An 18158-nucleotide genomic window follows, 5' to 3' on the forward strand; every position below is an offset into this window, starting at 1 on the left:
CTTGGCTCGCGGCAGTGGCTGCGGTCTAGGGCTAGCCGAGCGTGGCGCTGGCGGTGGGAGTCCCAGTTGCGGTGGGAGCTGGGGTCCCGGCAGTTGGGGAGGCGGTAGCTGGGGAGCCGGTGGCTGCTGTCCAGGAGGTTGCTGGCCGGGGGGGGGGCTTGATCCACCGGTGGCAGTACGGGAGCCGGTCGGCCTCGGTCTCTGATTGCCTCATACTCCCTCTGCCTGTGTTCCTCCATCTCTTTGTAGGTTCTCCTCATCAGCTCTGGCAACGCTCCCAGCACCTCATTCAGTGTATGCTGCATATTCATAATGATTTGGTTAGTTGCCTGCAGTTGCTCCCACATCCCTTCCTCGGGAGAGGTTCTGCCGCTGCGGACCTTGGACCTCGCTGTCACCCCAAACGGCAATGCCTCCTCCACCCTTTAAACCTCTCCACCATCAGCTATTCGGTATAGCTAAATATACCTGGGGGGGGACTGAAAAAATTAAGCTTTATTTGGGATCAGCTATACCAGTAGCCAAATCAGATTTTCTGATCTGTATTCAGCTTAAAAAATACCCCCAAAATACCAGGTATTTTTTGATATTTATTTGGTTTGGATATAGGCAAATGCACACCCCTACCTTCCAGCTTCCCTGTGTGGTGGAAAATCCCAGTGCTACTAGGTTTAGTTTAAACAAGAAAGCACTAGCCATGGGAAGGGGTTATGTCTCAGTGGCAGAGCATCTGCTTGGAATGCAGAAGGTCCCAGGTTCAATCCCTGGCATCTCCAGTTAAAAAGGACCAGACAATATGAGCAGCCAGTGTGATGCGGCGACAAAAAGGGCTAATGCAATCTTGGGGTGTATCAACAGAGGCATAACATCCAAATCGCAATATGTCATAGTCCCCCTGTACATTGTTCAGGCCACACCTGGAGTATTGTGTGCAGTTCTGGAGGCCTCACTTTTAAAAGAAATGTGGACAGAATGGAGCGGGAGCAGAGGAGAGTGACGAAGATGATTGGGGGCCTGGAGACCAAGCCCTGTGAGGAAAGGCTGAGGAACTTGGGAATGTTCAGTCTGGAGAAGAGGAGGTTGAAGGAGGACAGTATTGCTCTCTTGAATTATCTGAAGGGCTGTCCCTTAGAGGAGGTCAGGGAGCTGTTCCTGTTGGCAGCAAAGGAGAGGACTTGCAATCATGAGTTTAAATTAAGGGTGGGAAGGTACCGGCTAGATATTAGGAAAAACTTCTTGACAGTAAGAGTTGTGCAGCAGAGGAACCAGCTGCCTCTGGAGGTGGTGAGCTCCCCCTCCTTGGCAGTCTTTAAGCAGTGGCTGGACGGACACATGTGAGGGATGCTCTAGGCTGATCCTGTATTGAGCAGGGGGGGTTGGACTAGATCGCCTGTAGGGACCCTTCCAACTCTGTGATTCTGTATGAAAGCTGCAGCCCTTTAAAGTTTCCCAGATGTGTATATGGTCATGATCTAAGCATCGTTTCTTTGGGCCTGGTATAAACTTGTAACATGGAAACCCTCTCTTACCATCCCTACAAATCTCTCATGAGTCATCAGAGTTTTTATAGTTAGTTTATTTCCGCTCATATGACCAATAGTCTCAAGCACATCCACAATATACAACATACATATAAAATACCAAAGCGAAAATTTAAAACTATACATTCAAATCCAGTTAAAATATAAGCAGTATAAAAGATTTAAAATATAAAACAGAACCCAAAATGCAGACCTTACCATAATAGCAATTATTTACGCTTAAACGCTATTAAAATAACTAAATATTTTGCTACTGAAGTGGTAATTATCGGATCGATGTCTGACAGCAGATGTGAGGTCACCCACAGCTTCAGTGGAAGGTGTTATTTGGACAGAAGTGGATGTATCCAATATGACCTAAGAGCTAACCAATGAGAGCAAAACAAAAGAAGTTATCTCCAGATGACAGAGATCAGTTCCCCGGGAGAAAACGGCAACTCTGGAAAGTGGACTCTGTGGCATTGTACCCCACTGAAGTCCCTCCCCGAACCCTGCTGTCCTCAGGCTCCACCCCCCAAATCTCCAGGTATTTCCCCATCCAGAGCTGGCAACCCTAACAAACAATGCATGGGCCTCATACATGGTGATTAAAGATGGTGTGTGTGTGCATACTTATGTTGATGATATTACATAAATGCAGGGCTTTTTGGTAGAAAAAGCCCTGCAGGAATTCATTAGCATAATAGGCCACACCCATCAGCAGAAACTCGTTAACATATTAGGCCACACCCCTGACAGCATAGCTCATTAGCATATTAGGCCACACCCCGTGCCTTCCCTTGGCTTGCCCGGGTGCTCTGTGGCTGCAGGGTGCCCGGGCAATCCCCCCCTTGAAGGGAAGGGAAGGCAGTTTGCCTTTCCTTGGCTTGCCTGGGTGCCCTGCAGCTGCAGGAAGCCCAGGCAAGCCGGCCCTTGGACAGGCCAGGGAAGGCACGGGGAGGCATTTAAATGTCCCCGATCCTTCCAGGGCCTCCCCTGGCCCACCCGCCTCAGAGTCGCCAGCGGGGGGTCGCTCTCCAGGCCTTCCTTCTGTAGCCACACACACAGAGGCTGTAGTGGGCGTGGCCAACTCTGAAGCCAGCCGGAACTCCATTCCTCCGCGTTCCTGCCCAAAAATAGCCCTGCATAAATGTATTAAACATTCATTGTTTAGTAATACGACTTGCTATTTCTGTAACACTTTCAGTTTAGTATGTTTCTTACACACGTCTATCTTCGGGCGAGTAGCCGTGTTGGTCTGAAGCAGCAGAACAAAGTTTGAGTCCACTGGCACCTTGAAGACCAACAAAGCTGGTATAAGCTTTTGTGTGCGTGCACACTTTTTTCGATACTTCTTCAAATTCTTCTTCATCAAATTGCCACTGGACTCAAATTTGTTATTTTATTTTATTTGTTTTTAAATTTATTTTGGGATTTTTATTCCACCCTCCCCAAACGGGCTCAGGGCCAGATCACAACAAATCAAGTCAAAGACTCGTTACAATAAAATCACAATTAAAATCATAAAAACAATAAACAATAAAACTGAACATAAGAACATAAGAACATAAGAGATGCCAATGTTGGATCAGGCCAAAGGCCCATCCAGTCCAACACTCTGTATCACACAGTGGGCCAGAAATACCAGTGCCATCAGGAGGTCCACCAGTGGGGCCAGGACATTAGAAGCCCTCCCACTGTTGACCCCCCCCCAAGCACCAAGAAGACAGAGCATCACTTGCCCCAGAGTCCCTATCTATACCTTGTGGCTAATAGCCACTGATGGACCTCTGCTCCATATGCTTATCTGGTAGCATCAATATAAATCTGGTAGCATCAATATAAATCTGTTGGGGCCACAAGGTGGAATCAGATGTTACACAACTGTCTTGTTGAACTTCAAAGGTTTGCTAAAAAAGACCCTGGATATTTCGAGGACAGGTCTCAAAAAGAAAAGTGTCCTTTGAAAAAGGGGCACCCTATTTAGAGCGCTATAATCCTGGGGAGGTAGGGTTGCCAACCTCCAGGTGGGACTTGGAGACCTCCTAGAATGACAACTGATATTCAGACTACAGAGATCATTTTTCCTGGAGAAAATTAAAACTTTGAAGGGTGAATTCTAAGGCAGCACATCTCTGCTGAGCTCCCCCCTCCTCCTTAAACTCCCCCCTCCCTAGGCACCAACCCCAAATCGTCAGTAATTTCCCAGGGCGGAGTTGGCCACCATAAGTGAAACAAAATCCACTAGTTAAAGCTGGCAATTCTGTGAAGAGCATTCTTCTTCTTCTGGCCTGTTAGCTTTCCCCATAATTCTCTGCTACTTGAGGTACTGAAATGGACCCTCAGCATCCCAGATCACCAGAAGTTTTGCCAACAGGCCTGGAGAAAAATGTCCTATTCCTTTAATAGATGCTTTATGTGTGGAAATGGGCCACTGAAGGTTTCCATGGCATGAATACCATTACCTGGTACATGATATCCCATGAAGCCTCTGTTAAAGGGACAACACATCCCCCCCCCCGACAGTTGGCAACAGTGCTCCCTCTAGGCTGTGGTGTCTAGTGAGCAAAAATTCCGCTTTGTGAGCGATTTGGCTACCGCATAGGTTAGTTTGCTCTGGAGCCATCCTTCCCGAGTGAAGACAAAAATCTGTGAGCCAGAGGCTAAAAAAACTGTGAGCTTAGCTCACGCTACCTCAGCTTAGAGGGAACACTGGTTGGCAACCCTCAAGTGAGCCGCGATTTCCCAGCAGTCCCTTGGCAAGTGGTCGCTATGGACAACAACAGAATGGGGCAGTGTTGTCTTGGATGCTGCTGACCTCACCCCCGCGTGTGGCATTTGCCCCATTGTTTTAGAAGGCCTTTATAGTCAGCTAGGATCAGTTCTCTAGCTGGGCTTGCTGGACTTGGGAGAGAAACACCCAGTTCTTAAGATGCCTGAGAGAAAAGCTAAGAAACCTTCAGGAGGAAAAAGTACTCCACCGCACCAGAGTTTGGAGGGAACCAAACCTAAGCTTAAGGGTGAGACCTTTTTTCCCTAATTTTTCTGTCCCAGAGGTTTGGTATGGTACAGCTTATGAGGAAGCGAGTCCTGCCTGGGAAAGAGGTCCCCAGGATGCAGTGTGCATGGGGTCAGACCATCTGCTCGACCATAGCAACTTGGCAGAGAGTATTTCAGGCTTGTTGTTTTGAAACCTGCTGCGTGAGCCACTCTTCCACTCAGCAACAGAGCTCCATTTTACACCCTTTTCCCTGTTGGTGATTTGGCCTTTTAAAATATGCATTCTTCCATGGGCATTCTTCTATGAAAGAAAAAAATAATTTATCATAATTGTGTCCTGATGGTGTTGGAAAGGGAGTCAAAGATTGAATCACTAACGGTTCTGGTAAGCCTGATTTAAATGCAGCCTTCAGCATTCACCAACTGAAAAGAGGCACATTTGTTTTGTGCAGAGCGAAAATTTCCTCACAATGGGATGAAGAACAGACAGTGACAATGAGCTTCCCCCCCCCCCATGGGATCTGGCAACTGGCATGTCCCACCAGAGAATTTTGGAAACCATCAATTCCAAGTGAGGATTTTGCATACCGCCCAAAAAACATTGCTGTCATCACATACATGGGCTCTTTTTCCACAACCATTTTGAGTCTGTGGCAAGCAATATGCTTTTCTCTTGTGCAACCATCCACTGAGCAGGATATATGGAAGGCAGCCGCTACTATCTGCTATCCAGAGAGCCAAGGGATCCAGTCAGCTGTCTGCACACCGTAGCAACTACCCAGAAAGCTTTGGTTTGCAATGGCATTGGCGTCTCTGTGTAGCAGGTGTAAAGCATACCACTTCCTCCACTGGTCCAGATGCTTCCTATACTTTTCAACAACACAGAAAATCTAGCTGGTGAAACTTTTCCCAGTGTGGAGTGATGAGGAAAGCCTCACCTGCTTCATAGAATCATAGAGTTGGAAGGGACCTCCAGGGTCTTCTAGTCCAACCCCCTGCACAATGCCGGGAAATCACACCCACACCTCAGTGACCCTGCCTCTATGCCCAGAAGATGCCCCCCCAAAAAACTCTCTAGGATCCCTGGCCAAACTGGCCTGGAGAAGAATTGCTTCCTGATCCCAAAGTGGCGATCAGCATTTCCCTGGGCGTGTAAGAAAGGGCCACAAGAACTAAGTGCTGATACAACCCTTCGTACCGTCCCTTCTCATGATCTGCCTAAGTTCTCAGAATCAACATTGATATCAGATGGCCATCTAGTCTCTGTTTGAAAACCTCCAAACAAGGAGAGCTCACCACCTCTTGAGGAAGCCTGTTCCACTGAGGAATCACTCTGTCAGGAAGTTCTTCCTAATTTATGCCAAAAACTCTTCTGATTTAATTTCAACCCGTGGGGTCTGGTCTGACCTTCTGGGGCAACAGAAAACAACTTTGCACCATCCTCTATATTACAGCCCTTCAAGTACTTGAAGATGGCTATCATATCTCCTCTCAGTTGTCGTCTCTCCAGGCTAAACGCACCCAACTCCTTCAACCTCTCCTCATAGACTTGGTCTCCAGACCCCTCACCATCTTCATTGCCTTCCTCTGGACTCGTTTCTTCTTAAATTGTGGTGCCCAAAATTGAACACAAAACTATAGGTGAGGTCTAACCAGAGCAGAGTAAAGTGATACCATCACTTTGTGTTATCTGGACACTATACTCCTGTTGATACAGCCCAAAATGGCTACCGCATCACACTGCTGATTCGTGTTCAGTGTATGGTCTACTAAGACCCCTAGATCCTTTTCACACCTACTACTGCCAAGACAAGTCTCCCTCATCCTATAATTATGCATTTGAGTTTTCCTACTTAAATGCAGAACTTTACATTTATCCCTGTTTAAATTCATTTTATTGGTTTTAGCCCAGTTTTCCAGCCTGTCAAGATCATCCTGTATCTTGACTCTGTCTTCTACCATATTTGCTACCCCTCCCAATTTCGTATCACCTGCAGATTTAATAAGTACTCCCTCTATTCCTTCATACAAATCACTGATAAAGATGTTGAACAAAATAGGTCCCAGGACAGATCCTTGAGGCACTCCACTTGTCACTCCTCTCCAAGAGGATGAGGAACCATTCACAAGCACTCTTTGGGTGCGATCTGTCAACCAGTTACAGATCCACCTAACAGTCATAGGATCCAAACCACATTTTACCAATTTGTCAACAAGAATATTATGTGGAACCTTATCAAAAGCCTTAAAGTCAATATAAACTATGTCTACAGCATTCCCCTGATCCAGGTAGTAACTTTCTCAAAAAAAAGAGATAAGCTTAGTTTGACATGACTTGTTCTTGAGAAACTGATGCTGGCTCTTAGTAATCACAGCCATCCTTTCTAAATGCTCAAGGACTGTCTGTTTAATGATTTGTTCTAAAACTTCTCGAGGTATAGACGTCAAGCAGATGGGTTGGTAGTTACCTAGATCCTCCTTTTTCCCCTTCTTGAAGATGGGGGACAACATTTGCCAGCCTCCAGTCTTCTATTCTTCAAGAATTCTCAAAAATAATGGACATAGGCTCAGAAATTACATCCATGAGTTCTTTCAGTACCCCGGATGCATCTCATAGATAGATGATAGATAGATAGATAGATAGATAGATAGATAGATAGATAGATAGATAGATAGATAGATAGAACAGTAGATATTAAACATGCACCTGGACCCTCTCTGAAGGACACACACTGTGGAAGAGGGGTTGTTTAGAGCAGAAAAGGGCTGCTGGAGAAAACAGTCCTCCTTGCTGCAGCTTTCCTACCCCAAACTGCCTCCTCCTTTAGCTCTCTACATCTTTGAGACGTGCTTTGGTATGTGACGTCCAGCGTGCTCCGCTTGGTCTCTTTTCAGCCTTAGAAGATGCCTTCAGCATTGTCAGCCAGCTCAAGGAAGATAACATCCAGGCTGGCCGCCTGCGCTTCCTCCTGAACAAAATGGGAGTGGTGCTGAATGACAAGGAGTTCAAGGAGGTGCTGCTTAAGTCAGGCACGGCAAGTGAGTCTCTCTCTCTCCATTTGAGTTCGGCCTTTGCCTTTGAGTCTCTTCGAAGGAGTTTGGTCTCGTTCCAGTCATGTGTGGGGATCTAGATGTGGTTTCGGTGCATGCGCTTTGCTATTTGATTTCTTTACTCTGTGTGTGTGTATGTGTGTAAAGTGCAGTCACGTTGCGGCCGACTTATGGCGAGCCCAGCAATGAGCTTTCCAGGCCAGTGAGAAGCAGAGGAGGTTTGACGTTGCCTTCCTCTGCAGAGTCTCCCTTGGCGGTCTCCCGACCAAGTACTAATGACCCTGCTTAGCTTCCGATGTCTGACAAGAACAGGCTATAGAGGCTACCCTCCAGAGCAGCCGTTTCCTCCAGGGGAACTGATCTCGGTCATTTGGAAGTCAATTGTTATCGTGGGAGATCTCCTGGTGCCACCTGAAGGTTGGCAACCCTAGATTGTGGCCACGTCTGCATAAAGAGAGTCACCGTACACCCACAAGCTCACACCCCATGGCTTCCTGCTCTAGGGCCAGCAACCTCCAGGTGGGGCCTGGATTCTCCAGAAATTGCAACTGATCTTCAGACTACCAAGATCAGTCCCCCTGGAGAAACTGGCAGCTTCAGAAGGCGGGCCATGTATATGGTATCATCTCCCCACTGAGCTTCCTCCCCTCCCAGTTTGGTGTAGTGGTTAAGTGTGCGGACTCTAATCTAGGAGAACCAGGTTTGATTCCCCACTCCTCCACTTGCACCTGCTGATGTGACCTTGGGTCAGTGGCAAGCTCTGGCACAGCTGTCCTTGAAAAAGAGCAGTTCTCTATCAAGCGCTCTCTCAGCCCCACCCACCTCACAGGGTGTCTGTTGTGGGGAGGGGAAGGGAAAGGAGTTTGTAAGCCGCTCTGAGACTCCAAGTGAAGGGCGGGGTATAAATCCAATCTCCTCCTCTTCTTCTTCTTCTTCTTCTTCTTCTTCTTCTTCTTCTTCTTCTTCTTCTTCTTCTTCTTCTTCTTCTTCTTCTTCTTCTTCTTCTTCTTCTTCTTCTTCCCCAAACTTTGTTCCCAAACCTCCAGGACTTTCAGGATGAGCTGGAGTTGTCAATGTTAGAGTAGGGTTGCCAGTTTCCAGGTGAAACCTGGAGATCTCCCACTGGAGCCCATTTGGTGTAGCGGTTAAGTGCGCGGACTCTGATCTGGGAGAACCGGGTTTGATTCCCCACGCCTCTACTCGCAGCTGCTGGATGACCTTGGGCAAGCCATAGTTCTGTCAGAGCTGTCCTTGAAAGGGCAGTTTCTGTCAAGAGCTCTCTCCGCCCCGCCTACCTCACAGGGTGTCTGTTGTGGGGAGGGGGAGGGCAAGGAGTTTGTAAGCCGCTCTGAGACTCTGAGTGAAGGGCGGGGGGTATACATCCAATCTCTTCTTCCTCTTCGCCTTCTTCTTTTACAACTGATCCCCAGCTGACAGAGATCAGCTCCCCTGGAAAAAATGGCTGCTTTGAAGGGTGGACTCCATGGCGTTGAACCATGCTGAGGCCCCTCCCCTCCCCTCCCCAAACCCCACCCTCTCCCAGATCCACCCCCAAAGTCTCTGGGTATTTTCCAACCCAGACCTGGCAACCCTATGCTAGACACCCCTCCTCCACAATACACCATAGCAAAGATCATTTGATTAAGAAGAAGAAGAAGAGAAGAGGAGATTGGACTTATACCCCGCCCTTCACTACCCAAGGGAGTCTCAGAGCCATCCCTTGCAGTTTTGTCAGCTGGTCCAATGATCTCGAGGAAATATTTCCGTTGGCCTTCAGTCCTAACAGATTATAAATGCTAATATATCATAAACACTAATTGTCACGAATTGTCTTTATGTTGCAGAAGATGAGACTGTGAATTTCAATGCCTTCATGGCTACCTTGGGCAAGATGTACCATTTCACTGAATTAACAGGTGAGCAGATGTAGTCTGTGCAGGGCTTGAACTGTATGTGCATATTGGGCAGTTCTGCATCTGGCATTTGCTCCACATTTTCTCAACACTGAAGAAAAGGTGCAGCTCAAAACCACATTCAAATGCCCCGGGCCAACTGGGGAAATGACTGCAAAGTCACCCCTGAGCAGCCATAAAACGGCCATAAATCTATGCAGACGGTACCATAAAACCCGATGATCAAAGAAAGTGAAAACAGCATGCAGTGTAGAGGGTACCATAAAACCCGATAATCAAAGAAAGTGAAAACAGCATGCAGTGTAGAGGGTACCATAAAACCCGATGATCAAAGAAAGTGAAAGCGGCATGGCAATGCAGAGGGGGATTTCTGTTCCAAGGTGGGTTTGGTACAACAAAAGAGGGAAAAGCCAATGCAGAATCGTCCATTGTTCTATATTCAGGAGAGGACTGGGAAGAGAAAATGGCCCTGGATCAAGCCAAGCTGAGTGGCCCCTGCAATGCTACTGGTCTGAGCTGCAAGGATTATATTGGGATATTTGGTTAATATAGCAGTTTGTCCAGTCATAGAAGCATGATATTGTGTGCAGTAAAATAGATCTCCCAAGAAGTATATTGCAAAAAAAGTAAACTTGCGTTTATTCAAGTAGATCCAGTTCACATCCAGGTCACAGCCAAAAGGAGAGAGAGAAGCCTAATCCAAAGAGTACTTTCCCTGTCACAAATGGACAGCTTGTCCAGCATCGTGTGTGTGGGAGTACGAAGGGCCCTGTTTCCGCAGGAGAAACCTGTAGAGAAGAGCCATGTGCTGAATGGGGGAGGACAAAGCACACCGAGAAGGTTGAGGGGTCAGAGGGCAACTCCCAGGTTAAGACAAAGGTTGTGTTCAGACTGGCAGTTTGGCCCGATAGAGGCACATTTTACAAACGGATTAAACGGGCACAATCACACAGCCACATCTGTCAGGCGTTCCCCGGGCGTATGCACCCCGTCAGAAGACGACTTGGAGTCGGGTTAAAAAGCCACCACCTCCGAAGTGGTGTTTTTGTTTCCCTGCGCATTCATTGCACATGGCTGGACACGGGGGAGCGCGCACAGAATGGATTTGGCAGTCTGAACCTGCAGATCCATTCTGCCACTACGGAGGCGGGTTTTGAAAAGAATTGCCTATGTGTGCATGCGCACTATGCACACACATAGTTTTTTTTGGTTTTTTGCAGTTCACTCCGTGGCTGAGGCGCCACAATAATATGGATGCTTTACCACGGGATGTCTCCGTGGATAACCTACAGCAGGGTGTGCTGTGTGGCTGATATATCCCACTACACTTTAACCCGGTTCAATTAGAGGCGGCACCATATCGCGCCAAGCTGCCAGTGTGATCACAGCCAGTGAGCAGCATCCCATTCTAGGAGGTAACACTTAATACTCCCTTAGAGTGATGGTAGTGCCCCCTCCCCAATGTCCAGGCATGCTGAGTTGCTCACTCCCAACGGATCGCTCAGCTCAGTAGTACAAATAGTGGGGATAAGCTCACCCATTGCTTCCTCCTAAAAACTGCTGCCAGTGGCCCAATCTGCATTTGCTATGTAAAGCTGTTCCGTGCTGCTGTGGTGCCGGCTTCCCATTTGGCTCAGTATAAAGGTCTCCTCTGTCTGCATCAGGACGCAAGTTGTTTAGGGAGAGCGCGAGGGGGGGCGCCCCCCGGGGGTGCCGGCAGGGCACTGCACTGTGCTGCGCTGCGAGGAGGAAATGGCACTTGTGACCAGTGTTCCCTCTAAGCTGAGTTAGTGTGAGCTAGCTCACAGTTTTATTAGCCTCCAGCTCACACATATTTGTCTTAGCTCAGGAAGGGTGGCTCCAGAGCAAACTAATTTATGCAGCAGCCAGATTGCTTGCTCACAACTTTAGTGCCAGTAGCTCACAAAGTAGAATTTTTGTTCACAAGACTCTGCAGCTCAGAGGGAGCATTGCCGGGGACCCACCCCCACAGAAAGTAAAAGGGGGTGACCTGGAAGAGGGGGGGCAGGAGGGGAGGAAAAACAAAATGAGCTGGGTAAAAAACACAAAACACCCGGACGTTGCCAGGCAGGGCATTCTGGAGACCACCCCAGGAAATAACAAATGGTTCAGGGACGGGCGTACTTCCAGCACCCCCCCAAATATGATTGCAGGAAAATGTTCCCTGGCTGCTTTTAAACACAGATGACTGGACGTTCAGGTAACATGTTTCCTTTGTGACAATTTGTGTATCTCCTTAGAAAAGATGGGTGGGGGGAGAATTCAGCTCCAGTTGCCTGCTTTTTTCTCACAGCGGCTTGACAGTGGGGAGGAGCAGCTGTACCACCTTAAAACCACATTCAGATAACGTGGTGAGACCCCATAGTGACCTCGGAGTGATAACTAAATGGCAATAAAATGATGCAGACACCCGGCGCTGAAATGAAACAGTAGGACAGTGAATGCGGCATGGGATGCAGACAGAAATTTGTGAGATGATGTGAGATCATTGGCACAGTGGTGGGAAATACCAATGCAGATTGGACCAGTGTGGGAACAGACGACTAGTGAACTGACGCCAGTTACCATTGCTAATAAGTGCCTGAGCCGAGCGGCTCCTGAGGCTCTGGCAGAGTTGCTAGAGCTCGGTTATGCTTGCTCCCGGGCACCAGTGGCCCTCTAGGGCAGTGGCCTACCAGGAAATTTCCCTGTAAGATAAATGGGCCAATCCACCCCTGTAGATGTTGCAGTATAGTAACCACTTGCATCCGGATTTTCCAGTGCGGAGCAAACAATCCAGTTGCATTGACAACAGCACAATATCCAGTGATAGGATCGCCAGGCTAGGGGGGAAGTTTGGGGGCGGGGACATGGAGGGGCTGTGACATCCTGTGCTCCACAACATCATTTCTGGGGTGAAATATACTGGGTTCAGACATGAAGAAGTGATCAGCTCATTGTTTATTAGTGATTCGGCACGAGAAAGAAGACTGGCTATCCCTGGCCGAAGCCAGGCATTTATGCCTGGAAAGGGTTACACCCAAAACACACCCCACTCCCAACGATAGGCTATTTACACACTATTGTTTCCCAGTTGGTTTACTCTAGGATCCCTGTCTCCCTACGGGTCCATTCTAGGATCCTAGCGATCTACTGTTATGCATCCCAAGCTAAGTCCTTTTGCAGGGACAGTTTAGGTTCAATCCATAACATGGGGAAAACCTGGAAGTGACACAGGACAGCTCTAGAAAGTGTTGGAAACTTTATGGTAGAGTTTCCAGTGATTCCCAGAGCTACCCAGTCTCACTTCTGGAGGTGACATCATGGCATAGATGATGCTAGTGATTTTTTTACAAAAAGTCTCCTACCCCGCTCCAAGCAAAAATGTGTCTAAAGGCCTTTTGAGGGACAAACAGTCTTAACAACTGTTGGTAACGTTATCCAGAATATTGCTGTAAATCCCTATGTGGAGTTTTCTGGAGTTAAGGACAAGTACCTTTTTGTCTTCATAAAACTCTGGCACCTCGGGCTGAGCCATCCTGATCATGTCCAGTGTTCCTTCATGCCCAAGCAAGGTGACTTTTAACCCAAACAAACCTAAGGACCACATGCTTCTGTGTATCTGCACAGAGCTCCTAATGAAGCAACTTTGTGAACACAATATTAGGAAGGACTATTTCAGCATGTGTAGAGTGGTCACATCTGGTTTAGTGGTTAAGTGCGCGGACTCTAATCTGGGAGAACTGGGTTTGATTCCCCACTCCTCTACATGCACTTGCTCGATTACCTTGGGCAAGCCATAGTTCTGGCACAGCTGTTCTTGAAAGGACAGTTTCTCTCAGGGCTCTCTCAGCCCCACCTACCTCACAGGGTGTCTGTTGTGGGGAGGGGAAGGGAAAGGAGTTTGTAAGCCGCTCTGAGATTCCAAGTGAAGGGCGGGGTATAAATCCAATCTCCTCCTCCTCCTCCTCTCCTCCTCCTCCTCCTCTTCTCCTCCTCCTCCTCCTCCTCATAAAATAATTCTTTTTATAGAGTGAAATAATGCAAATGGTGACCGTGCAATTTCTTTCAAATCTTACTGGTCCGGGGAGTGGCTGAAAGGAAGGAAAGCTGGTTGGGTCAATCGACGGCTTGTCTGGTGTGAAAAATGCCATTTTTATCCCAGAGTAAAGTTCTAGAGGACTGAACTGAATTCCTGTACGCAATTTTGCAGTGTTGAAAGATGCCATTCAAGCTCTTGACAGAATTGAAGGAGACAAAGTTTTGGTCCACGAACTGCCTGCCTTTTTGAGGAAGATGGGGATCCAGCTGGCTGGCCCGGAGTTCCAGCAAGCCCTGCAAAAGGTCTCTGTGGATGGTGAGTACACTACAATATCTTGTCTTGCAAGTGTCTGGGTTGGCCACTGTTTGTGGCTTACCTCAGAACACAGCAAGAACCTTTATAGCCTGAAAATAATCTCTCCACAACTGTTCACAGCACTAGTGTCGAGCTATGGAGGACGTACTTGATACCTCTATCGTCCCCATTTCAGCCTCTTCCCCTCCCCCCCCCCACTGTTTAAAAACACAGAGGATTATTGTTCTTGGTTTGCAGGTGGTGGAAAGGTGGTTGCAAAAGACTTCGTTAAAGTTCTCACCAACGTTCCACTTTTCTCGGATCTGTTAGGTAAGTAAGTTTGGTAGCTGCTGCTGAGACCGTGCTTGGGCTGGCTTGAGGGACACGACTGCATTTGAAACTCTTACTTCCTCTTCCATCTTTCTGTGCATCCCCACCTTGGAACTGCACTTGTGTGGGCTGTCCGCAGACACTTTTTTTTCTAGTTTTAACACTCTAAAGTGAGGGCGATCCACCCCTTTTGGAGCTGGTGCATGTGCGAATTTTCCCGCCGAATGCATCACGTGGTCCAGCAGCGGGCTACCCCCTTCCCTGAGTTTCTTTTTCACTGCCACAAGATTGAGATGCTTTTTAGTTGCTCCGTTCATTTTGTTGTCGTTTCCAGAATTTTGGTGACACTGGTCTTTTCCGCACTGGATTTCATCCCTGGCTTTATCAGAGTTCAACTCGGGACACAATACTTTGCATTTATCCCTGGTTATAACAGCATCTGTTTATCCCAGGACACGTGTGGGGTGAAAGCGGGGTGAACTCAATGTAATATGGAAACAAAAAATACCCCAAGATAATTACAAGAGTGAACTCGAATTTAGTGTAGAATGTAAAAATACCCTGAGATAATTACAGGGGTGAAGTCGTGTGTTGTGTAGAATACTCGTGTGTTGTGTAGTATGTCAGTTCGGGGAAAGGGTTGAACCAGGATTTAAGGTCTAGTGCGGAAAGGACCAATATCTTCACCCAGGTCAAGTATTTGACCATTACAGAGACCATTCTTCGTACTCTATTCTTTTTTTATATCAGTTTCCCTCCTTTTATGTGCTTGTGGTTCCTCCAAAACGGCATCCAAGAAATGCACAAAATGTGGCATTAAAAAATGACCCGAACTGATGAGCATAAGGTTTGCCTCCTCTGTCTGGTGAAGTGCATAATGTGGGGGGCATGCCCTTGTCTGTCAGTGCTTCATGCCAAAGGCTCAGGCTGATAAAGCAACTCTATGGGAGAAGGCCCTGTCCTCCTCGAACCTGGCTAATTCAGCTCCTAGACATGGGGCAATGGCCTTGGTTCCACCTCCGACCAGGGGTCGTTTCGTAAAAAAAGAGCTAGGGGAACTCATTAGCATAACTCATTAGCATATGTCACACCCCCTGACATCACCGGAAGTGTGTCATAAGGCCACACACCCTGCCCCCAACGGTCCCGGCCGCCGCCGCCGGCCATGCAGCTCCACTGCCGAGCCCCATGAGGGGCCCGGCGGTGGACCTGCAAGGCCGGCGGGAGTGCAAGGAAGCCCCACGAAGGCCCTCCCTGGCCCCAGGCAGGCAGGGGTGGGGAGAGGCAGGGAGGAAGCAACTTACCCTCCCTCTTCTCCTGCCTCCTCCTGGCTGAATGAGGGCCGGAAGCGGGGCGGCCGGAAGCAGGGGGCGGGGCTTCGTCATGTGCCCCGCCCCCGTACCTCACCCGGGGGAACTGCAATCCCCGCGATCCCCCCCGAAATGACCTCTGCCTCCGACCCTGACCGTTGAAGCTTATTCCGGCCCTCCATCAGTCCTTTCCTTCCTGAGAGTTCCGACAGTAAGGTCAAAGAGACCTGCATCCATGACTCCTGAGGCAGAAAGGGCGTGTCAGCATTCCCCCTCTGGAGGGCCAACAACAGGGCACAGAGGCCGAGGCCTTCCCCTGATAAGAACCTAAGAAGACCCCTGCTGGATCAAACTAGTGAGGATTCATCTAGTCCAGCATCCTGTCTCACACAGAGGCCAGCCAGTTCCTCTGGAGGGCCAGCAACAGGGGACATTGGGGCCTGTAACAGGACATATGACTGTCCATTCTCCAACTTCTGTCTTCTGGTAGCTCTCCTCATTAACTTGCTTCTGTTCTTATTTTGCTTTTGGGAGGGGGGGGCAAGTACAGGGAAGCCCTTTAATTTTTCCCTCTTAGAGTGGTTTGCTGGAGTTCCTGAGGTTTCAATCTCATTTCCTCTGGCTCTCCAGATGTTAAACCTTTGTGTGTGTGTTGGGGGTAGGGGTATTGTGATGTGGGTGGCACCTTACAGGGGAAGGCAAGCCAAAATGTTGTCTATACCCCCTTTACATGACCCCCTCTCAAGTGGCCACCAGGTGAAATAAATAAACTGCTATTGGATGCTTCCTGTTCATTGTCTGTGAATCATACAAACTCAGAACATTTGAGTTCTAAGCATTCAGGTGAAAAAGCCCTGTAATGAACTGTAGTTCTCTCTAGTAGCAAGATATGTCTGATAAAGAATTTTCATACAAAACCACAGTATCCAGACTCTGTTGTGGAAATTGTGATTGGTCAGCCAGTATGGAAGAAAAACCTACTCAGAATTGGTAATGCTGATACATACAAGCATTGGACTGGATTTGGTCAGATTTCTGACCCTGATGCACCTGTTTGCGTGTAAGCTTTGTTTTTACACTTGCCTAGATTTAGTTTTTCAGAGTGGCAATGCACATGGGGACACAGAAGATAATCTCTTTTGAGAACAGGTAAATTGTGCTGCATCTCTACTACTTCTAGAGCAGTTGAATGATGTAGTCACCCACCAAATGCATAGACAAGGAGAAGGCCAAGCCTTTAAAAAAAATATTTCTCATGGAAAACTTGCCATTCTGTCTTGTAGCATGCTGGTTTCCCACAGCACGCAGTTTGGGAAATCCTGCATTTCAACTCTGTGACTCGAGGGAAGGGTCTTGATTTGGGGCGGGAGGTCTCCTTGTAATGCTTTCATTGAAGGAGCTGAGACATAAGAACTAGTTTCCGTGAGCCAAACTCAACTTTTTTTTTTTAAACTCCAGTGCTGAAAGATACCATTAAAGCTATCAGCTGTATTCAAGGAGGAAAGGTCTCCCTACAGGACCTCAAACCCACCCTGACAAAAATGGGCATCCATTTAACCCCGCAGGAATATGAGGAAATCATTCAAATGACCCCCACTGACAGTGAGTATTTTGGGAGGCCTCAGTCTGGTCTCCTCTAGTTGCCAGACAACAAGGTGAGAGTCCATGAGACACTTTTGTGGCGCACTTGTAGGAGGGAATGTCATGACACATCCAATAAGAACAGAGTAATCCTGGTTTGCCCTTGCTATCCCAGCCACTGAATTCAATCTCTCTCTCTCTTGTTCTGCAGGAGAAGGGGAACTTGATATAGGACAAGTCATGAATAAGATAAAAAGAACACAACGCTTCAGAGATATGGAAGGTGAGTGAGGTGGGGTGCAGGGTAGGAACACACTTTGATGGAGCAGAAACCCCAAGATAAATAAATAGGGCTGTTTAGAGTGGAGTATTGTGTTGAATACTTCAAACGCTGATCGTTTTTTACACCCACAGATTTGGGCTAGGAGCAAAAGAATCAGTATGGAAAGTCCTAGCACTAACAAGGAATAATATATTATGCAAACATTACAAGACCTCTGCCCAAACTACATGTTTTATAGCAGTCATGGAATATGAATCGCCTGTACATTTTTTTATTTTTTATTGTAGAGAGTATCTATCTATCTATCTATCTATCTATCTATCTATCTATCTATCTATCTATCCATCTATCTATCCATCTTTCTATCCATCTATCCATCCATCTATCCATCCATCTATCCATCCATCTATCCATCCATCTATCCATCCATCTATCCATCCATCTATCCATCCATCTATCCATCCATCTATCCATCTTTCTATCCATCTATCCATCCATCTATCCATCCATCTATCCATCTTTCTATCCATCTATCCATCCATCTATCCATCCATCTATCTATCCATCTATCTATCCATCTATCATCTATCTATCTATCTATCTATCTATCTATCTATCTATCATCTATCTATCATCTATCTATCTTCTCTCATTTTTATTTTTCCTTTTCCCCAAAGGGCTCAGAGTACTACATTTGGTTCTCCCTTTCTCATTTATTCTCACAGCATTCTTGTGTGGCTGGGTATACTGAGAGAAAGTGACTTGGGGCCACCTAGTGAGCTTTGTGGCAGAGCAGGGTTTCAAACCCACGTCTCCCAGATTCTAGTCCAACAC

At 47.5% G+C, this 18158-nt stretch overlaps 1 non-coding gene across 1 annotated transcript; it reads left to right on the forward strand.

The window, feature by feature from the left end:
• The first annotated feature begins 704 nt into the window (after positions 1-704).
• Positions 705-776, forward strand: TRNAS-GGA. The gene has a single exon. It is a non-coding gene; the product is annotated as a tRNA-Ser (tRNA).
• Positions 777-18158: the final 17382 nt, after the last annotated feature.

This window comes from Gekko japonicus, unplaced genomic scaffold (genome assembly GCF_001447785.1).
Source record: "Gekko japonicus isolate JY-2015 unplaced genomic scaffold, Gekko_japonicus_V1.1 scaffold3445, whole genome shotgun sequence".
Taxonomy (NCBI): domain Eukaryota; kingdom Metazoa; phylum Chordata; class Lepidosauria; order Squamata; family Gekkonidae; genus Gekko; species Gekko japonicus.